Source organism: Chelonia mydas, chromosome 6, assembly GCF_015237465.2.
Source record: "Chelonia mydas isolate rCheMyd1 chromosome 6, rCheMyd1.pri.v2, whole genome shotgun sequence".
Lineage (NCBI taxonomy): Eukaryota > Metazoa > Chordata > Testudines > Cheloniidae > Chelonia > Chelonia mydas.
This window is the reverse complement of record NC_051246.2, coordinates 21,118,956-21,142,082: the sequence shown is the minus strand read 5'-3', so window position 1 is coordinate 21,142,082 and position 23,127 is coordinate 21,118,956. Positions and strand designations below refer to the sequence as shown.

At 48.6% G+C, this 23,127-nt stretch overlaps 2 long non-coding RNA genes across 2 annotated transcripts in view; one reads left to right on the top strand and one right to left on the bottom strand.

Annotated features, from left to right (window-relative positions):
- Window positions 1-10,528: 10,528 nt before the first annotated feature.
- Window positions 10,529-23,127, top strand: part of LOC122466217 — a 14,154-nt gene continuing 1,555 nt past the window's right edge. Inside the window, exons 1-3 of the long non-coding RNA XR_006291571.1 lie at window positions 10,529-10,540; window positions 16,104-16,113; window positions 17,531-17,533. This is a non-coding gene — a long non-coding RNA (uncharacterized LOC122466217). The remainder of the gene's footprint in view (window positions 10,541-16,103; window positions 16,114-17,530; window positions 17,534-23,127) is intronic.
- LOC119566389 overlaps window positions 20,406-23,127 on the bottom strand; it is a 21,127-nt gene continuing 18,405 nt past the window's right edge. The window contains exon 3 of the long non-coding RNA XR_005225409.2: window positions 20,406-21,564. This is a non-coding gene — a long non-coding RNA (uncharacterized LOC119566389). The remainder of the gene's footprint in view (window positions 21,565-23,127) is intronic.

Below are 23,127 nucleotides of genomic sequence, written 5' to 3'. Positions count from 1 at the left end.
CGCGCGGCTTTTCATCTCCACGCCAACGTGCAAACATCCACCTGGTGAGTGGGACAGGCGGGTGCGGCCACTGCCCCGGCGGAGGGGGTGGCCCGGGCGGGGCGTGCCCTGCCCGCCCCGGCGCGGCGCCCAGGCCGGGGCCAGGCGAGAGGGGAAGGGCCGCGAGGGGCTCCCCTGGCCGGGGAGCTCGCTGGGTTGGCGGGCGCTGCTGCGCTGGTGCAAAGCCGGCACCAGTGGCAGCAGAGCGTCCCCCGCGGCAGGGATGGTGCCTTCCCGACAGCTGCAAGCCGATGCTCCGCTGGGCTTTGCCAAGGCTGCAAGGATGCTCCAGGAGGAGGAAGGCGGGTGGAGGAAGGGGGGGCCCCTGTTACACTGGGGCCACAGGTACAATTGCACAGCTCGGCTCCTGCAGCTCGCCTGTGACAGCGAAGCTGCCTGGGGCTAGCTGCGTCCTCCCAGGGACAAACACCAAATCCAAGCCTTCGGCCCTAGGATCACAACAGGCAGCATCTTATTCATCGCCAGCTCTTGTGCCCTGTGGTTCGGGCAGCCCTCTCCTGGAAGGCAGCAGGAGCTTAGCTGAGTGAGCCTCAATAAGTGGGACAAGTGGTTTCTATTCTACCCACGCTGGCTGGGTGACCTGGAGCAAGTCATGTAACCGCTATGGGCCTCGCTTTCCCCATCCATACCAAGGGGATAGAACGCCTTCCCTACTAGGCTTAATGAGATGAGATGAGGCTTAATTCATTAATGACTGCCAAGTGTTTTCCTCGGGTTAGATAGTGCAGCATGGCACTGCACTGTGGGGATTTAACAACTGCGCCATGCACAGGGTACATCCAGTGTTATAGCCCTAGACGTTCCAGTGGGAATGGAAACACGGCGTGGGTCCAGAATAAGCCAGGCTGCTTGCGGTAACCAGCCACATGCTTCCGTGGTGTGGGCAGAGAGCAGCTTACCTTCAGTGGGAGAAGGTCACAGTGACAGTCCTTCTGCTTGTGGAAGGAGCAGGGATTCTGCCTCAAGAAAGCAGATCTCACTCCAGGCTCTTGTCTCCACACTAGACACTTTTCCCCTAAGATTTCCCACCCTAGTCTCTACCAGCGACCCTGCTCCAGTAGTAGCAACAGTGTGAAATGTTAGGAGAAAAAAATCTAGCACTAGAAACAGCCTTGAAATATGCCAGGTACCCCCATAATCAGCATCCTGGCCTGCGAGCAGTTTCGTAACCCTTTAGTAGTCGCACTGAACAAACCACTTCCATTTAACCCTTTCCAAGCCTCCAAAACCCTGCCATGTCGCCTCTGACTTTCTCCAACTCCCTGCTGCCAATTCCCCCACCCCCATCCCCTATCTCATCTATGCCAAACTGGCAGCCTTAGTGACAAGCCCACCCACCTAGAATCCTCTTGGGGTTACTCCAATAAATGCAGGCTGAAAAGATGTCACAGACAGATGGGTATGTTATAAGCAACTGGCAGTGGAGTTTAGAAGGAGAGCGCTGACTGGGTCAAACCAATATCATTGGTGCCGTGAGGCTGTCCTACACTGATGCAAAGATGAAAGGGAAAACCGCTTTTATTAATAACAAGTCTGGATTTGGAAGTGTAGCAGAGCAGGCTCCACCTGGGTTTTTCAGGTGACTGACTAGTGATTGATGGGTGTATTTTAAGCCCTGTGCCAAGGTACAGCTTAGCCTGTTCAGGTTACATTGTTCAAATACTTTGAAATAGGATCTCTGTCTTCCTTCAGAGCATCATGACATTATTTCCACCAGTCTGGATAATGGTTTCCCACAACCCGCTGGACAGCCTGTTATGTCTCCGGGTGTGGTTAACCCACGCAGCAGAGGAGTCTCTCTAGGAGCCGAGAGCCAGTGGAGAGGACAGTCCCCCACATCTCTCTGGACTGATCTGCCTATAGAATGCTGGTTTTAATGTGTCTCTGAGATTGGGTAGCCCACAGCATAGAGGCCCCAGTGGATTGGGGAACAGCAGTTCCAAGTCTCGCTGGGACCTGGAGAACCACTGGGCTTGGTTTTGCCTGATTGAGATCCTAGACCACATCCTTATCTGGAGCAGGTAGGCACAGTTCTCTGATGTCAGTGGATCTCCACCTTTGTACACCAGCTGAGGATCTGGCTCATTATCTCCTCCCCTAATCAACTTCATTTTTCTGCTAAAGGAAACCTGGCGACCTCAGCCCTGTGTGCGTGTTTCCAACCAGGGTAGAGCGTGCTCTGGTCCATGGCAGGCATCACTGGGCTGGCATCACTTCTTCAGCAAACCTGGGTGCTGGCTCAGATTGGAAGGGGTTTAGCGCTTCTCAGCAAAGCAGGGCTGGCTTCCACCATCGGAGGCAGGAAGCATTGTCCTGGGTTGGGGAGCAGGGAATTCCTGACAGGCCTTGGGTATCTTGAGCATGAACCCAAGCTTTAGTTAAAACCTTCTCTGAGGAGTGATGGGAATTCAATAAGCCTCCTCGTTATTTTAGACAGAGAGAAACTGAACCATACTGGGGGCCACATGGCTGGACTGGAACCTGCTCAAGGTCTTCTTTGTTGCTGCGCCAGTGACTTCAGGGGCCAGGCCCACTTCTCTTCTTTCTCCTATTCCAGGGTTTTGTTTCCCCTTTCAAATGAATTGAGCGCTCGCGAGAGATGCCAGCCTGAGGGCCTTGGAGAAGGTCATCCTCTCTAATTACTCTCAGCTGTGGTACCTTCCTACACCTACCCCTGCACGTCAACCCCACTCTGGAGCCCTGCACCCCAGAAAGGAGAGGGGTGTCCAACCTCCCAGGCTTTCCATCTCTGGCATCTCTCCTCAGGATGCCAGCAAGCGTGTAGCCTTTGTGACGGGGACACCTGTCCACTAGAAGCTGGACTGAGAACACCAGGGCTATTTCAACAGGCTCTTAGTAATGGATACAAAGGTAGTTGGCTAGAGGTGTGGGGCTCTCTCTCCTACTCCAGGCCTCGGAGCCAGCGAGTCTCCCTTCTGTTTGCAACTCTCGGGTACTCTAACCACCAGGCTACGCACTCGTTTGTGCATTCTCACTGGCCCATTGACTGTCTGATACACAGGGGAACAGCTTCCACGGGGAGACCAAGGGAGGCCCACATCAGAATATCCCATAACTCAGTGGTTAGCGCATGCTCCTGAGAGGCAGGGGACCCTGCTCAAAACCTTTCTCTGGCAGGAGCGGGGGGATTGAACCTGGCTCCCTCACGTCCCAGGGGAGTGCTCTAACCAGGGCGGTATGAGTTATAAGGTCGCCACCACCTCCTCCAGCAGAGATTTGGAATGGGGCTCAGGCCAGTTGGTGGCCTCTGAGTTGGGCTCTGCATGCAAGTTAGGGAGATAAGCATCTATCTTCTCCCCATTCATGGGTCTCCCTGGGGCTTAGGCAGGAGACGGGCACCCAGACACCGAGAGGGAGACAGCAGCACACATGCCCAGAGGCAGAAATTTAAGTACCTAGGGAATGTTTTCCCTGGAAACTTAGGTGTCGAGTGAGTTTAGGAATCTACAGGGTTTGGTGGGAGTTTTGTGGATCTCAGTGCAGCCTAAAATTTTGACTTGGGCACCTAAATACGTTTGCATCTCTGCTGCAAGAAGAAAATAGACGCTGATCACAAGTGAATAAACCAGGTGCCTGCTAAAGGCAAGCTGCGCAGGACAGAGGGTTAGGAGGGCGAGAGTTCACATCTACACTGCACCCCCATCTGAGCTGGATCCCAGGTGTCTGCACGGACCGCAGAGATCTCTTTGCCCACCCACCATTGAAAGGAAGCCACCCTTGGGCTGGGAATAGCAAGGCTACACAACAGTTTAGGTCGGGGAGTGAAGCAGACTACTTCAGCTGGTTGAAATGACAGGGGGATTAGATGGAACCAGAGTGGAAGGACCCAGAGGCAGAACTTGACCAAGACACAGGGACCCAGCTTTTGTAACAAGTTTCATGGGATTTTCAGTGGCCTCTGAATGACAGCCCCTGTAACACTGCAATGGGAAGAGCGCCACCTACCGACTCACCAACACATCCAAGAGCTGACCTGGACCAGCTCTTCTTCGCTTGCGAGATCACACAGGGCGAGGGGGGCAGAGTTTCAGGGTAAAAATCACAGCACGCCTCAAAAACAGGTGAGGACTTGTGAAATTCGGCATTTAAGTGGCAAACCAATCAGAGGGTATTTTCTGGGCCCTCCATATAGCATGGTTTGCATCCGTTTTTCACACTCTGTGTTCCCGATTGTCAGTGGTACGCTGCTCCCTAGTGGGGAATTGATTCTGAGAGCTGCAGCGTGGCAGGGAATGGGCGCTCGGGCACGCAGAGCTGAGGTGATCATGATTAATAGCCGCACTTGGAAAGCACCACACACACGGCCCAGGCACCACACAGGTAAACCACAACAAACAGGCAATCAACAGCAACAATTAAAACGGCATAAAGAGGGCCCTATAAAAATCAAATCACTGAGAAAAGGAAACGGTGTAAGGCATAGCATTGATCTTGGTGCATTTAAAGATCTATGTGTCGGAGCTTGTGGGGAGAGAGCTGGGAGACAGCGGTGGTTTGCCACGTGTTAACCCCAAGTTACTTACTTTGTGTGAACATTTCGTTGGCAGGTGGGTGGGGCCAGGACCGGGCAGGGGTATTCAGGGGTACTTGAAGCAGGCAGGAGAGCAAAAGGCGCCCTGAGGTGACGTGCGGGTGATTACAGAGGAAGCGTCTGTGAATCTGCTCCAGGGGCCTTTGCCACCGCTGATGTCAGGGGTAGTCAAGGGCACCCAGCACTGTCCCATCTCACAGGATGAGCCCCCAAAGCAGGCTCAGGAGTCCTTGATGTCAGGGCTGGATTTTCTGATTCAGCTACAGCTTCCCTTTTTCACTGCTTCACATTCAGAAAGCTCCTTGCACCCGGCTGGGACCCTGCATCTTATCATTGCCCAGCCCCCATCCGTCCCTCTGACACTGCGGGCTTCCCTGCCCAGAGATCTTAGTCACGCCCATGGCAGCATCTGTCCAGGATGACTAACAACTGTGGAGCACTGCTCTCCCTGGTCAGGGGCAGCGGATCTAAACGAGCACTCACCAGGGTCTGGAGAGCGTCTCATTGGAGGGAGGCAGAGCTGCGTTGTGCTGGTCCCTGGATGCTTTCTTCACCGCAGAAAATTGCTAGGCGATTTGAGCTAGAAAATGCAGACACTTCTCTCCTTCCAGAGCGTCTCCACAGCATTTCAACTTCTCGGCCTCTCCCGAGGTGGAGGCCATCCCTGACTGGATGTCCCCTTTGCTCCTCCAGGATGCTGGGCCAGCTGGAGACTGGTTTGACTCTGAGTGGAAGCTGATGCAGCCCCCGAGATGGTTCTAATTTATGTCCAGTCGGCAACCCCAAGCAATCCCTCTCTCAGCATGCCCCCTCCTGCCCCTACGCCAGCAGCTCCGAGGGGCTGGTACAGGCTGCCCTGGGGAGTGAGGAGATCCAGTCCTTTTGCGCTACAGGACCGACATAAAGGACCACAGTGCATCCCAGTATTGAGGCTCTTGGGTTTGGTCTCTTCCTCTTACGTCTCTTTCGCCCCAAGCTTTAACTCTCTTGCTCTCTGGTCCTTGTCCCCTCACTCTGTGCCTCCCAGCTGTCTCTGATTCTGAGCTGTTGTCTGCCCACTGGCTGTGGGAGGAGCACAAAGACAGGTAGGGTACGTCTACACTGCAGTTATATACCCCCATGCCTGCTGATTTGGGTTCAGGGGCTGTTTAACTGCAGTGTAGATGTTCAAGCTGGGGCTAGAGCCTGGGCTCTGGGACCCTGCAAGGTGGCTTCAGAGCTTTTCCTAACAGCCTCTCTATTGATTTCGGGGGTGGGATATCAGGAACTGGCCAAAGTCAAGAGCCTGAGTGGATTCTTAGCTTTTTCTGTAACAAAAGCCTGGCCTAGTTTACTAGTCTTTGCCTCAGATGCACTGCTCGTCCATCTGTGTTGGGAGCTAGAGTGGGGCTGAGACCCCAGTGGCCTGGCGAAAGCTATGCTCGCAAGGAGGAAAGATACCCCTGCAGTGAGAGCAAAGGCTGGGAGGCAGAAGTATGGGTTCTAGTCCTGGCTTGACCAGAACCTACCAGGCTGATGCTGGCTTAAGCCAACATGTCAGGCTCAGTCCATGTGGGCCCTGGCTTTTCAGAGGTGCTGAGGCCCAGATCCTTAAAGGTATTTAGGTTCCTATCTGCCATTGCAATCCAAAGGACTTAGGTGCCTCAATCCCTGAGAGATCCATGCCTGAGCACCCACAGCTCCTATTGAAGTCCCTGGTGATGAGCAACCATAGAAATGCCAATCAGTAAAGTGTCACCTGACTACAGCATTCTCCTCCACTCCCGGCCTCAGAGGATGGCTGCTGCCTGCCGCCCCCGGGAAGGCTGCATTTCCGGGCGGATGAACTGATCCCAGAGGACCTCGTCTGTCATTATGCTGTCATGTGCTGCGGGCTTTGGCTGAAGGATGTGGGACAAGTGTCAGTCGTCGTTATTACTGTTGTTACTAATTTGGATGAAGTGGCTCTGTGCAGTCTCAGGCTCTTGGCATCCTGTAATCAACAGCATCTGCCTGGAGCTCATAGCCAGAGCCTCAGCCTGTTGGCGGCTTTCCTTCCTTGGTTCCAGCTCCAGCTCCAGACAGGCACCTGCGAGGCAAGCAGCAGACAAACCCAGCATCACATGGAGCCAGCCCCACTCCTTCATCCTCGATCCCGCCATCAATGCAGAGGAAGGAACAAAAACCAAAGAGGCAGCACAGAGAGAAACAGAAAAAAGGGGGGAAATTGAGAGGCCGAATCCAGCTCTGATCTACACCCAGTAAAATCCCACTGAGAATAATAGCGTGTCACTATTGGGAGCCACCAGCTGGCACTATTGCAACATAGCGTTACATGTTCAGTGTGAGAAGTTAGTTCAAGGGGGAATGCTTATTGTCAGCTGTGGTGCAGTTCTCTTTAGATACTGATCACGTCGCCAGTATAGTTAGTTCTGCCGTGGTCTCTCTCTGACTGAATCACTTCTTAGGGGCACAGGCTAAGAGCTACATCCAGGCAAGCAAAACAAAATAGGACAAACATCTGCTCAATGGGCAGGGACAGTCAAAAAAGCTAACAGAGCGTTAGGGACCATTAGGAAAGGGATAGATAAGAAGACAGAAAATATCACAATGCTGCTATATAAATCCATGCTATGCCCACAGCTTGAATACTGCATGAAGCTCAGGTTGCTCTAGCTCAAAAAAGATCTATTAGAATTGGAAAAGGTACAGAGAAGGGCAACCAAAATGATTAGGAATATGAAACAGCTTTCATTCGAGGAGAGATTAAAATGACCGTGGGCAGGTCTACACTTAAAACGCTGCAGTGCCATAGCGGCACCGCTGTAGTGCTTCAGTGACGTCACTAGTGCGCCAAGGGGAGAGCTGCTCCCCTCGGCGTAGTTAATCCACCTCCATGGGAGGCGGTAGCACCCTCCCATAGACACAGCGGTATCTACGCTGGGGGGTTAGGTAAGTATAACAGTGTCACTCAGGGGTGTGGATTTTTCACACCTCTGAACAACATAGTTGTACCGATGTAAGTTTATAATGTAGGCCTGGCCCAAGATTGTTCAGTTTAGAGAAAAAAAAAAAAACAGCAAAGGGGGGATATGCTAGAGGTCTATAAAATCATGACTGGTGTCATAAACATATAGCTAAGGGTAGCATAAAATCCCTCCTTTACCTGTAAAGGGTTAAGAAGCTCAGATAACCTGGTTGGCACCTGACCGAAAGGACCAATAAGGGGAGAAGATACTTTCAAATCTGTGGGGGGTGAAGGTTTTTGCTTTGTCTCTTTGTGTGTGTTCTCTTGGAGACACGGAGAGAGACCAAGCAAGTAATCTAGCTCCCACTGAATGATCCATCTAACTTACAGAAATAGTAAGTAATAGCAAGGAAATGCATTAGAGTATCTTTTGTTTTAGCTTGTGAATTTTCCCTGTGCTAAGAGGGAGGTTTATTCCTGTTTTTTGTAACTTTAAAGTTTTGCCTAGAGGGGAATCCTCTGTGTTTTGAATCTTATTACCCTGTAAAATTACCTTCCATCCTGACTTTACAGAGGTATTTCTTCTACTTTTTTTTCCTTTATAATAAAGTTCTGTTTTTTAAGAATCTGATCGGTTTTTAGTGTCCTAAAAACCAAGGGTCTGGTCTTTGCTCACCTGGTTTACCTATTTGGTTGGTAGATTGTTCTCAAGCCTCCCCAGGAAAGGGGGTGAAGAGGCTTGGGGGGATAGTTTAGGGAAACAGGAATTCCAAGTGGTCCTTTTCCTGAATCTTTGTCTAACTCACTTGGTGGTGGCAGCAGTACCCATCCAAGGACAAGGAAGGATTTGTACCTTGGGGAAGTTTTAACCTAAGCTGGTAGAAATAAGCTTAGGGGGTCTTTCATGCAGGTCCCCACATCTGTACCCTAGAGTTCAGAGTGGGGAGGGAACCTTGACAACTGGTGTGGAGAAAGTGAGTAAGTGTGGTGTTTAGATGTTGCTTGTAATTATTAGAATTGGAAGCACTGGCTGTTGGGAGTCTGAAAGGACAGGAAACAGGAAGGAGGGGGGAGGAGTTGAGAGGCTGGGAGAAAGTTACAGAGGGTGCAGCAGCATCTTGGTAAAGAGGTTTCCACTTTGAAAATAAAGTCCTGTTGAAGCTTGTTAGTACCTTGCCTGGTTGATACAACATTTTGGCCACGAGGATGGATCTTCTGCCTCTGAACCCACCTGCACCCTTTCTGCAAAGCCCAGGTGAACCTCCAATTGTTTTTACTACCTGGATCCATATGTTTGAGACTTATCTGTTTGCAATCAGTGTTACAGAGATTTCTGAAGTAAGAAAGCATGCTCTGCTAATCCACTGCCTTGGAGCAGAAGGGCAGGGTATATTTTACACTTTTCTCCTTGCAGATGATAAATATGAGACTGCACTCACTGCATTAAAGAATTTTTTTGTGCCAAAAGTGAATGTAGTAGCTAATCACTACAGATTTCGCCAGCGAGAGCAGAAACCAGGGGAAACTATAATGCAGTATATTGCTTCCCTGAGGAATCTGATTGTAATTTGTGACTTTGGGAATATGGCAGATGAGATGATTAGAGACCAGCTCATTGAGAAAACAACCATGTTTTGTGTAAGAGAACTCTTACTTCTAGAACCACAACTTACACTAGAAAAAGCAATAACCATTGCTACTCAGATTGAGTCAACTACAGCTGAAGCCAAAATAATGAGCATGGATACAGGAGGCACAGTCCAGGCTGTGACTCCTTTGCAGAAAAGTTCACTACCACTGCACACACACAATTGGAAGAGGAAAACTAATGAAAAACCACCGAATCAGCAAATTCAAAATACAGTAAAAGCATGCTTTTGCTGTGGATCCCCACAATACCTTGCAAGCTACACAGGATGTCCAGCAAAAGTAGCTCAGTGCAATCATTGCAAAAAGATTGGACATTTTGCTAAAGTATGTCGCAGTAGCCAGTTCAATCAACAGGTGCATGCAGTTATAATACTAGATGTTACTGTGCTGAGCGTGGACAAAATCACTACTGCATATATTCCAGAACAGATAAAGTGCACTGTAAACATTTCCGCCATACCCTCAGGCAAACCACACTCTATTCAGCTAATGTTGGGCACTGGCTCAGCAGTATCTATACTACCTGATTCCATCTATCTGCATTACTTTAAAGATGTGCCTCTTACAGAACCCAAACTTCACTTGGTGTGCTATTTGAAAAACCATATTCCAGTACATGGCTGCCTGCCAGTAATAGTTACTTTTGGTGATCGCTGTGTAACTGCAGAGTTCTACATTGTCTACAAAGGCACTCCTATCCTTGGCAGAGATTTATTGGCTGCTTTAAATCTCAGGGTAGTTAATGGATGAATTGATCTTCCTCAGCAAAGCACTCTTGCGGTACACACACCAGTTTTAGCTGGGACCCAACACCAAGTTGAGGAGAAACTCGGCTGTGCTTATGGGTTTCTGCATAAAGTTAAAATGTGGAATAATGTGATGCCTGTACAACAGAAGTTAGGGCGCTTATCATTTTCAGTCAGGGAAGTTGTTTCAGAGGAACTTAGAAAACTTGTTCAAAAGGACATTATTGAAGAGATTGACTCCTCGAAATGGGTTTCACCTATAGTAGTGACGCAGAAGAAGGGTGGAGGCATTCGCCTTTGTGTGGACTTAAGGGAGCCAAATAAAGCGATTGTGATTGACAGCCATCCTCTTCCTCGCATAGAAGAAGTATTTGCAGAACTCCGTGGAGCAAAGATGTTTTCTACTCTTGATTTGCAGAGCGCATACCACCAGGTTATGTTGCATGGAGATGGCAGAGACCTCACAGCATTTATTACACATGAGGGACTATTTAATTTTAAACGTGTTCCATACGGTCTCACATCTGCCCCAAGTGCCTTTCAAAAAATGATGTCATTGATTCTGAAGAATCAACATGGAGTTCAGTGCTGTCTGGATGATATTATCATGTTTGGAAATAGTCCTGAGGAGCATGACAATAACCTGCAGTCTGTACTAAACTGCATCAGCACAGCAGGCCTCCAGCTCAATAGGTCCAAATGCAAATTTAGACAAACTGAACTCTCCTTTCTGGGCCATACCATTTCACAGGCTGGACTAAAACCTGATCCAGATCATATCCTGGAAATTTCAAATGCTCCTCCTCCAACAGATTTGCAAACTTTACGTTCCTTCTTGGGTCTTACCTCCTGGTATGCAAAATTCATTCCCAATTATGCTTCTGTCATTGAACCGTTACGGGAATTACTATGGAGAAGTTCAACCTTAGTGTGGACAACGGATGCACAAGCTAGTTTCAAAACGGTGAAAGACTTGATTGTACATAGTCCAGTACTTGCACTATGCAGTCCTGCATTGCTCACAATTTTAACTACTGATGCTTCTGATTATGGACTTGGGGCTGTTCTCACACAACTGCATGAGGAGAACACAGAGAGGACTATTGCATTTGCTTCAAGGACACTAAGTAATGCTGAGAGGAAATATTCTACAGTCGAAAAAGAAGCACTTGCTTGTGTCTGGGCTACTGAAAAATGGAGAACTTACCTGTGGGGCCTCACGTTCAAGTTGCGCACAGACCACAGCCCTTTGACGACGTTGCTCACCACAAAAGGACTGGGAAGAGCAGGATACCGTATTGCTCAATGGCCTGCAAGACTACTCTCTTTCAATTATGAACTGCAATATAAGCCTGGAAACCAAAATGTGGTAGCTGATTGCCTTTCTCGCCTGCCTTTGCCTTCACCAGATGGTCCACCGGAGGATGAGGATGTAGTGGTTGAGCTTATTACAGGCACTCTCACTGCAGTTACAAGAGAACAATTTCAAGCTGCTTGTTCAGCGTGTCCAATTCAATAAAAACTACAGGAATTTCTTGCAAAGAGATGGCCCAGTCACCCTAAAAACCTTGACCCAGTTTTGCTGCCTTATTTTAGAGTTCGGGATGAACTTTCTTTGTTTGATGGCTGTGTGCTACGAGGTACACACCGGCTCCTTGTGCCAGAAGAATTACAGTCAAAACTCATACACCTGGCACACGATACTCATCAAGGAATTGTCCGAACCAAACAACGACTACGGGATCTGTATTGGTGGCCAGGGATGGACTCTCAAACTGAAGCACTCATATAATCCTGTGTCACTTGCCAAATGCATGATAAGACAGCAGTGACATGTACCCCTCCATTACAGCCTGTTCCTCTTCCTGCATCTGCATGGGAAAAAGTGGCAATTGACATTGTAGGACCCTTTGATACTGCTCCAATTGACTGCCGTTATGCCATCACCTTAATAGACTATTTCAGTAAATGGCCTGAGGTAGCGTTTACATCGCAAATCTCTTCTGCTACAGTAATTAAGTTCCTCTCTTCAGTTTTTAGCAGGGAAGGTAACCCCAAAGAACTGGTTTCAGATAATGGCAATTTACTTCCCTGGAGTTTGAAACTTTTCTAGCACAGAGGAACATTTTACACAGAAGGTCATCCCTATATTACCCTCAAGCCAATTGGGAAATCGAACGGTTTAACAGAAGTTTGAAAGAGAGTTTGCAAATGGCTAAACAGGAAGGGCAATTGTAGATACCCTTCACTACCAATTTCTTGCAAGCATACCAGGCTACATGACATGCCACAATGCAAAGATCACCCGCAGAGTTACTGCGTGGGAAACAGATGAATACTAAACTGAACATTGCTGGATTGTTAAAGGCACGACCTGATGCCCCAAACGAGGATGAAGTGATAAGAACAATTGAACAGAACCAAGCAAAGTCTAAGGCTTTCACAGACAAGCAGCGGGGTGCTAAGGAACCAACGTTTGAGTGTGGTTCCTTTGTTAGAATACGAAAACCTGGAATTTTACGCAAAAGGGACAGTAAATTCACAGCTCCTCTTAAAATCATAGGTGTAAGGTCCCTTCTTCTCTATCGACTTTCTAATGGGCGGGTATGGAATGCTTCTTATCTTGCCCCTGCCTATGCACCAAGAGGAGATTATGCCAACACCCAGTCTGCATTGGATGACTTCACCGTAGTACCAACACAACAAGACATTGCACTGGAACCGGGGCTTGAGAGACGGCCTGTCTGACCCAGACGACCACCTGTCTGGACTAGAGACTATGTTATGTAGTATCTACAGTGTTTTCAGTGTAATATTTCTGCCAACAGTATAGTGTCTTGTTTCATATTTGTTCCTGTGATTAGAACAATAATGCTTATTTTAATTGGGAGAGTTTCTTAAGAGAGGAGGGAATGTGGTGTTTAGATGTTGCTTGTAATTATTAGAATTGGGAGCACTGGCTGTTGGGAGTCTGAAAGGACAGAAAACAGGAAGGAGGGGGGAGGAGTTGAGAGGCTGGGAGAGAGCTACAGAGGGTGCAGCAGCAGCTTGGTAAAGAGGTTTCCACTTTGAAAATAAAGTCTTCTTGAAGCTTGTTTTTAGGATATAGATATTCAGGCCTGTCGGTAAAGGCCTATACTCTAAGAATGTAGGTGTATTCTTATCACTTGGCTAGTTATAGAGGTATAAAAGAAACAATCAAAATCACCGTCTGCCGGCGTAAGGTCCTTCTCTTACTGTGACAGTCTGAGGCCCTGTTCTTCGGCTAAGGCCTTTGGCTAAGCAACAGAGGCAGCCATAAGCTGGGAAGCGACCGGTCACCTCCTCACATTCCAAACTAGTCACATTGAAAGAAGGTGCTATTGGGCTGTTAGGATACAATCCTGTCCTAATCGTGCCTGTCACCTCCAGAGAAAGGGAAGTGCCTAGAAAATGTAAAAGGAAACTTAGTTTGATAGCATCCTGTCTGGCAAGAACTCACTTATCGATAGCTGGGATGTGAAATCCTCACTTCTGTATTGTTTTGTCATTATAGTTCCCACTTTGCTATTGTTTGTCTGTATAATCTCTGTCTGGTTCTGTGATTGTTCCTGTCTGCTGTATAATTAATTTTGCTGGGTGTAAACTAATTAAGGTGGTGGGATATAATTGGTTACATAATCATGTTACAATATGTTAGGATCGGTTAGTTAAATTTCAGGAAAATGATTGGTTAAGGTATAACTAAGCAGAACTCAAGTTCTACTATATAGTCTGCAGTCAATCAGGAAGTGGGTGGGTGTGTGGGTGGGGGAAATGGGAACAGGGAATGGGGGTGGGGAAATTGGAATCATGTTTTGCTAAAGGGGGAATGGGAAAGGGAATGGGGGTGGGGAAATTGGAATCATGTTTGGCTAAGGGCAGGAATGGGAACAGGGACACAGGTGTAAGGCTCTGTGGTGTCAGAGCTGGGAAGGGGGATACTAAGGAAGGAAACTGGAATCATGCTTGCTGGAAGTTCACCCCAATAAACATTGAATTGTTTGCACCTTTGGACTTCGGGTATTGTTGCTCTCTGTTCATGCGAGAAGGACCAGGGAAGTAAGTGGGTGAAGGAATAAGTCACCTAACTTCTTGGTGCCGGTGACTCGGATACATCGCATTGGATAGGTGAGTGGCAGCCTGTAAGTCCCCCTCCCCAACAGTCTGCGCAGCTGCTTGGAGGGGGTATCGCGAACTCTCCTGATGGTAGTTGCGGGTTCTGGCAAGCCAGGGTAAAGGATTTTTTGGATAAATGGATAAGGAAGAACCAGGGCCCATACCAGATGCAGGGGTCAACCTGGGATGAGATTAAAAAGGAACTGGAGGAAGCGTTAGGGGACCCAGAGGGATGGGGGGTGGCTGAGGAGCCCACCCTCCTTGGAAAATGGGTAGTGGAAGAAGGTCCCTGCCCATGGGGCCTGGATGCCTTCCAGGGAAAGGAGGCACTTCAGTCTGCTTGTGAGAGGTTTGAAGTAAGGGCAGCATTGTGGGAAGCTGCCAGCAATCTTTCAAGTTTGGTGCTGCTTCAGCAAGGGCTGCTAAAGGGTTGTAAGTTAGTTAGGGGTAGTGAAAGATGGTTTGGCACAACAGGGTTTAAAGTCAAAAGCAGAGTTCACAGACTACCTTTAGAGACTGGAGCTGGGACTTGGTCCTGGGGGAGTGGAGAGAAAGAAGGGGAAGAAAAAAAAAAGTTTCAAAGTGCATCCGATGAAGTGAGCTGTAGCTCACGAAAGCTTATGCTCAAATAAATTGGTTAGTCTCTAAGGTGCCACAAGTACTCCTTTTCAAAGTGCAAAATGGTAGGGTTTGCAGGAGCAGGTAACAACCCCCACTCTTCTCCCAGAGCCAGAATGAGAACCTGGGGATAAGGGTTCCCAACTGTTTCAACCCAGGGAGCCCACTCTTGGCTCAGAGCTAACTATGTCCTTTTCTTCTTTTCCTTCTTCTTTTCCTTGGTTTACTTAATTTGCTGCTGGTAGCCTATACTTTAAACTGACCTGACAGGCTTCATTGGTTTCTTTCCACCTCTTCCCCCGTTTCTTTGTTTCTTTCCACACTTTTGTTTTTCTGAAATTTTAATGGAGGGTACTTTGGATACTTATGTGAGATGTTTTGGGGGTTTTTTGGACAAAGTATGAGGGAGGTCTGCTGTATTCCACTGGAATTTTTAGAATAAGAGTTCCATGGGCATCCATGGAGACAAATGTTTTACTGCCTCTTTGAACAGACTCAGGGTAAAGACAGCACAGGTTAAGGCAGCTGTGTGGCAATAATTGTACTTGGTGGCTAAGTTGTTACAGACCAGTTGCACTACCTTAACGAACTAACTGTATGAGCAAGTGATTTAAAGGAGTGAGTGAAAAGTTACAAATAGCTTTTGCAAAAATTGATGATACAGGGTTTTGCAGGAAAGTAAACATTTGGGAGTTGTGGACATGGTAAAAGGTAACTGTTGTGAAGGTGGTAAAAGAGTAACAGTTGTGGTGTTACAAGAAGGAAGTTTTTGTTTAATGATAAAACCCAGTTATATAAATGTAACTGTATGTGCAACTCTGTGCAGTCACATTGGAGGGAAGCTTGGTAATTAAATTATCCAAGGGGGTCAGGTAGAGTGGCTACTCCCACCACTACGCTTCTGTCCCAGAAGCCTTTACAGCTATTCTGAGGGAAAATGGGCCCTTTTCCCACAGAAATGGTCTATAAGGGACTGCTGCAGGCAGCAGGCAGAGAGAGAATCTGATCAAAATTATTTGACTTGGGTCATATAATCAAAATCACTAAAGGATGGAAGGGGTTTCTATTGGAACTTAACTTGGCTGCCCCTGGTTGTGTCTAGTTGTACAAGGTGGAAGTGTAATCGGGGTACAGTTGTGTAAAGGAGTAATCACAGTGCAAGGGATGTTAGGCAAAAGAGAATTTTGCGTGTGTGCACAAGAAAAAGAAAAGGGGAGGAATGATGGGAACACTGAGCCTTGGGGTGGCTCTGGGGGATCAGATTGTTGCTTTGGTGGGTGTGCATGAAAACTCTGTGGGCAGGGGGGAGGCAGTTACACCTTGTGTAAAATTAATATGGCTAATATAATGTTATGGAGGTTAAACTATATGGAAGGAATGTGCATTTTCCCAGGATGTGTGCAGTGTATATTGGAGAAGGGGTAAAAGAAATGCAAACAAAACGTGGTACTTCATTAAAATCCTATTAGGGCTCCAAAAGGAACCACAATAGGTTGTGCTTTCTTTTTCAGATCTCTGTGTGTTTCGGAGCAGGAGATGAAAGTCGAAAGTAATCGGAACTCTAGAGGAAGTGGAATGTTTTCCTTTTAAGACAGTCTCTGAGCTGCTAATAGCTTTGGATCCAGAAGCAAGCTAGTAAGCCTCTGTGTAAATGCAAATTACCTAGCTGATGGGCACAAAGGAGCTGCAAATAAAGAATACATCTGGTCAGCAAACAAGCTACTAGAAGACTCAGATTATGGCCCTCCAGGAAAGGGAGGTGAAAAAAAAAACAAGTCAAGCCTGAAAATAAGGGGAACAGGTTAACCCTAAGGGGTTTGTGTATACAGTGCTAAAATCTGAAGCTGTCTCAGCTATTAACTGAGAATAAACTTAAAGCTTGGTACAGCAGAGAAACTATTGCAAACATGTTCTGTTGTACAAGAGGGGAAACTGAGGTACACCACCTCATGAATTTCATAAATAACCAGTGAGTGGGGTAATTCACTAGCCTGACTATAGAACAAAATAAGGACAGCCTGGAGGTAATTCTTCTGTTTTTCCTGCAATTAGCAAGGAAATTTGTAAAAGAAAGTGGTATTATTATTAAGCAATAATCTGTCCCCACCAGGGGGGTGGAAATAGTTTCTTTTGTTTTTCAGACACTCTACAAGCAAGCTGGCGCCAGCGGAAGAATAATTCTGTAATACCGTGAATCTGTGTTTTGTGTTGTTTGCCTGTGGTGTTTGTCTTGTTGCTAGCATTGTTGTGTTTTAATGAACAGAAAACCTCATGACATGGGTGGGGGATGGCTTCAAAAGGCGGACCCTGGGGGGAAGATGTGTATGGGAATGCAAAATGCTCCACTAGGAGGCCAGCACCTGTGTAATAGCTACCGCGGTACCTGGAAATGGAATGGCAACTAAGATGGCCCCCACAAGCCCTATGGAGAAGGGGAGGAGCTCACTGGGAATCAATGGAGGGGTGTGTAAAATAGTGTAAATCAACAGAAGATGTTTGGATGTGCCCCTCTCCTGTGACTATGGAGGAGCAGAATCAATGGCCTATGCAAGGGGTGGAGAATTGGGTGTACTGTGCATAAGGTGTTTTGCTGGGAATGTACATATTACTGGGGGTACAGTTACACCAGCCCATAACCAAACTACACCCATCTATATGCTGCTATCTGGACTTTGGTGCACAAATGGATCTGTGAATCTTATTGCTGTGAATAATCAAACCAGGACATATGGCCTGATTCCATACCAAGTGGTCAAGCTGGTTTGGACAATTCAGTGGACTTACGATATGGACAAAAGCAAGCCAAACTTGCAGGAGCAGCTTGTTGCAACTGCCAGCAACTGGACACATAAGATCGTGACCCCGTCGAAGGAGGAGAGGCAGTGTTTTGGGGGTGTCTCGGATGTTGGACCATACTGCAGTGGTCAGGACTCGGTGTTGCTGTGGATTTTGTATTGTTAACTGTACTCGTGTTACGTGGCATATGGAGATAACCTATAAGTAATGTAAAAAGAAAAGGAGGACTTGTGGCACCTTAGAGACTAACCAATTTATTTGAGCATAAGCTTTCGTGAGCTACAGCTCACTTCATCGGATGCATACTCTTATTACATAAGTAATGTAATAAGCCCTCCAAACCCTGCAGTGTACTAGACAACCTGGACCCAACCTTCTCGGGCCCACTCTAATGGGAAGTCTGGAACACTAATTGGAATAGGTGGGGTATGCCCGTACGAGAGAAGGTGCAGGGCACTATACTACACAAGGGGCAGTGGGACAAATGGAATATCAACACCTTCCACCTTGATGCCTGGCCCTATCAGGAAATGTGTCGCCATATGTCCCTTGCTTTTCCAGGGATACCTGGGCAGGAGAATACCAAAAGAAAAAGAGAAAAAAAAGGGGGTGGAGTGTTAGGATATAAGAAAAGGAGTACTTGTGGCACCTTAGAGACTAACCAATTTATTTGAGCATAAGCTTTCGTGAGCTACAGCTCACTTCATCGGATGCATACTGTGGAAAATACAGAAGATGTTCTTATACATACAAACCATGAAAAAATGGGTGTTTACCACTACAAAAGGTTTTCTCTCCCCTCACCCCACTCTACTGCTGGTAACAGCTTGTCTAAAGTGATCACTCTCCTTACAATGTGTATGATAGTCAAGTTGGGCCATTTCCAGCACAAATCCAGGTTTTCTCCCCCTCCCCCGCCCCTTTCCACACACACAAACCCACTTTCCTGTTGGTAATAGCTTATCTAAAGTGATCACTCTCCTTACAATGTGTATGATAACCAAGGTGGGCCATTTCCAGCACAAATCCAGGGTTTAACAAGAACGTCTGAGGAACGAGGGCGGGTTTAGGAAAAAACAAGGGGAAATAGGTTACCTTGCATAATAACTTAGCCACTCCCAGTCTCTATTCAAGCCTAAGTTAATTGTATCCAATTTGCAAATGAATTCCAATTCAACAGTCTCTGGCTGGAGTCTGGATTTGAAGTTTTTCTGTTGTAATATCACAACTTTCATGTCTGTATATAGGATATAGATATTCAGGCCTGTCTGTAAAGGCCTATACTCTAAGAATTTAGGTGTATTCTTATCACTTGGCTAGTTATAGAGGTATAAAAGAAAATCAAAATCACTGTCTGCCAGTGTAAGGGCCTTCTCTTACTGTGACAGTCTGAGGCCCTGTTCTTAGGCTAAGGCCTTTGGCTAAGCAGCAGAGGCAGCCATAAGCTGGGAAGTGAACGGTCAGATCCTCACATTCCAAACTAGTCACATTGAAAGAAGGTGCTATTGGGCTGTTAGGAATACAATCCTGTCCTGATCGTGCCTATCACCTCCAGAGAAAGGGAAGTACCTAGAAGATGTAAAAGGAAACTTAGTTTGATAGCATCCTGTCTGGCAAGAACTCACTTATCGATAGCTGGGATGTGAAATCCTCACTTCTGTATTGTTTTGTCATTATAGTTCCCACTTTGCTATTATTTGTCTGTATAATCTCTGTCTGGTTCTGTGATTGTTCCTGTCTGCTGTATAATTAATTTTGCTGGGTGTAAACTAATTACGGTGGTGGGATGTAATTGGTTACATAATCATGTTACAATATGTTAGGATCGGTTAGTTAAATTTCAGGAAAATGATTGGTTAAGGTATAGCTAAGCAGAACTCAAGTTTTACTATATAGTCTGCAGTCAATCAGGAAGTGGGTGGGTGTGTGGGTGGGGGAAATGGGAACAGGGAATGGGGATGGGGAAATTGGAATCCTGTTTTGCTAAGGGCAGGAATGGGAACAGGGACACAGGTGTAAGGCTCTGTGGTGTCAGAGCTGAGAAGGGGGACATTAAGGAAGGAAACTGGAAACATGCTTGCTGGAAGTTCACCCCAATAAACATCGAATTGTTTGCACCTTTGGACTTCGGGTATTGTTGCTCTCCGTTCATGCGAGAAGGACCAGGGAAGTAAGTGGGTGAAGGAATAAGCTCCCTAACACTTTTTAGTACCTTGCCTGGTTGATACAACAATAAGTGTTATTTACTCCTTCCCATAACACAAGAACCAGGGGTCCCCCAATGAAGTGAATAGGCAGCAGGTTTAAAACAAACAAAAGGAAGTATTTCTTCACACAACACACAGTCAACCCATGGAACTCCTTGCCAGGGGATGTTGTGAAGGCCAAAACCACAACTGGGTTCAAAAGAGAGTTAGATATGTTCATGGAGGATAGGTCTGTCACTGGCTATTCTCCAAGATGGTCAGGGACGCAACCACAGGCGCCGACTCCGTGGATGCTCCAGCCCTGGAGCACCCATGGGAAAAAAAATTAGTGGGTGCTTAGCACCCTCCGGCAGCCAGCTTCCCCCCTCCCTCCTAGCTACTCCTGCCCATAGGCGCCAACTTCTGCGGGTGCTGGCCGGTGCTCGATCCCCCTCTGCCCCCGGTCCCGCCCAGACTCCATCTCTTCCCCGCCCCCTCCCACCTCCATTCCAACCCCTTCCCCACATCCCCGCCCCAGCCCCGCCTCCTCCCCTGAGCACACCACGTTTCTGCTCCTCCCCCCTCCCTCCCGGAGCTTGCTCCAGTTGTTTGGCGGTGGCAAGCACTGGGAGGTGGATGGAGAAGCGGGGACGCCCTCAGGGGAGGAGGCGGAGGGGGTGAGGTGGGGAGGGGAGGGGAGCTTGGCTGCCGGTGGGTGCAGAGCACGCCCTAATTTTTCCCCATGGTTGCTCCAGCACCGGAGCACCCACGGAGTCGGCGTCTATGCTCCCGCCCACCGCAGGTCAGTTGTTCAGCGGCATGTGGGAGGGAGCGGGAGGAGCGGGGACAGGGCACGCTTCGGGGAGAGGGCAGGAAGAGGCAGGGCGGAGGGTGGCCTTGGGAGAAGGAGTGGATCGAGGGCGGGAAGAGGCGGGACGGGGGCTTAAGGGAAGGGGTGGAGTGGGGGCGGGGCGTGGGGCGGAGGGAGGATCGAGCTCCCCTTCCCCCCCACCCGGGGTAGAGAGGAAGCTGGCGCCTATGGACGCAACCCCATGCTGCAGGTGTCCCTAAACCTCTGACTGCCGGACGCTGGGCCCGGTCGAGAGGGGACGGATCGCTCCGCCATCGCCCTGTTTTGTTCGCTCCCGCTGAAGCAGCGGAGAGCCGGCACTGCTGGCAGACAGGAGACTGGGCCCTGGAGCTGTGTTCTCTGGGCCGCGTTCCACCCAGCGGGGAGAAGTGAACAGGAGGGTTCTGGGAGCAGCTTGTCTTTGATCTCTTGTGTCTGTGGCTGCTGCTGCTGCAGTGGGTTGGAGTCGGCTCCTGGCCATGGTCTAAGGCTGGCTCCAGGGAGAGGAACTGGCTCTTCCGTTCCGCCCCCTCTGTAGTCAAAGGGGATTCTCTGGGGAGCAGCTTTCAAAAGGGCATAGGGAACCGCCCCTCACTTCTAGCCTCTTCCCAGCTGGATGACAGGATCCTTGGCTCAGCTGCTGAGTGTTGGCGCCACCTGCTGGGGAGTTCGGGTAGTGATCCATATTTGCAAATTTCCCCCTTCATCTGTTTCATGACACAGGCCAGGATAAACCCTAACATTGCTGGTGCCATATCTGAGGAGCTGGGTAGGGGGTCACTGTGGCTCTCTTCGCTGCTGCGAGACCGATGCAGGTATCTATCCCATCTACAAATGGGGAGCCCTCTCAGGTATGGATGAGCCTGCAGGGATTCAGAAGCTGAAGAGAGGAAGGACTAATGTCCATCATCACCAGTACCCAGGAGTAGCAAAAACTTGATCAAGTAGATTGTGCCCGTCTGATCCTTAAAGACGGGGCACATGGGTTAGTTTTTCAGGTCAGCGGCTGCATCTTCTGCAGGCTGCAAAGTAAAAGAAAGTCTAAAATCAAATGTTCTTTTCGTTGTCGTTTCTCTTGATTCCTTTTTTGTGTGTCCCTCAGCCTGAGGGGGGAACACAGACTAGTCAGTTTCACTTTTGCTTAGTCAGTTTCCAGTCTGTTTCATACTGGGGTTCTGGCACAAAGCTGCCCTGTTGGGGCTGCAAACACCCAAGGCAAACCTTTAAAAATCTAAATGAAAGAAATGAAGTGCTGTGCATTGAGAACACACTGCTGTTGCTGGTAGACCCGTGCAATCTGTCCAGCCACCGGGTCTCAGTTCTGTACAGAAATTAAAGCCAATGAAAGCAGCATTAGGGAGCAGCTGACTTTCCATCTCACGGCAGGTGTATTTAGGTTCTTAATCTGAGCACAGTATTAGTTAGTCCCCTGCCCGGTGCTCAGTTTAGTCATGGCTGTTACCTTGAGCAAGCCGTCTCATTCTCCTTGGTTCCGGAGTTTTGAGGGAGGCGATGGTGAAGGGATACAAGATTTTAAACCAATTGTATATTTGGGGCCTGATCTCCCAGGCTGCATCTGGTAAATGACAAACTGAAAGCACTTTTGTTCACACTGGGTTAAATTCTCCCCTGTGCAGAGACTCAGCACATGGCCCATGCACCACCCAAGTCCCACTTGAGCCCTTTCTGCACAGCGGAGAGTTTCACCAATTTCCAGTGTGGAAAATCCTTCTCTGTAAAATCTAAATGCTGGCCTTAAAACATGGCCCTGGAATGTGCCATTTGTGCAATAGCCCTCCAAAGCTCCGAGCAGGGCCGCTTTTAGGGGGGGAAAGCAAGGGATCAAATTTCTACTGTTATTAAAACACATTGGACGGCAGAGCTGTATGGAGAGACCGAGGGGGAAATGATCTGTATTTTGCTGAAAGGTGGGGATGCTCACTTTGAATGAGGGCCCACTGGCATGTCTGCTCTCTGGGGTGCACAGGGGGGTGGTAGACTTCTCCTGCTGCACAGGAATAACTCTGTGATGCTCCGCAAGGGTCCCGGTGTTGTGGGGCATCTCGCTACCACCTTGTCTGTGCCTGCCAGGGATCAGCTCCCTGACTCCAGCAGCCCTGAGCAACACAAGGCCTCCCCTTTCAGCCTACCGGCTCCACTGTCCCTCTGCAGGTTAGAGTTACGCACACTCCAACCTTCGAGCCCTCCGAGCATCCCCTGGAGGGTCCAGCCCCTGGTCCACTGGACATTCTCAGGAGTCACAGATCCGCTGTTCCCAAAGGACCAGCGCTTCCCAGCGACACCTGAGCACGCACAGCGCTTGGGTATGCTGAGAGTGAAAACACATACACGTTTCCTTAACAAACACAGAGATTCGAGCCAGAGCCAAGTCGGTCAGTGCTGGGTTTACAATGGGGCCAGTGGCACCAGGCCCATGCTCAGAAGGGGCCCCGACCTGCTCTGCTTGGCGGCTCCCCCCGCCCACCACTTGCTCCTCTCGGCCTGCAGGGTCGTGCAGGGCGCTCTGCATTTGTGGGGAGGTGTTGGGGAGACTCTGACTATAGGGAGTTGGGGGGGGGGGGTGT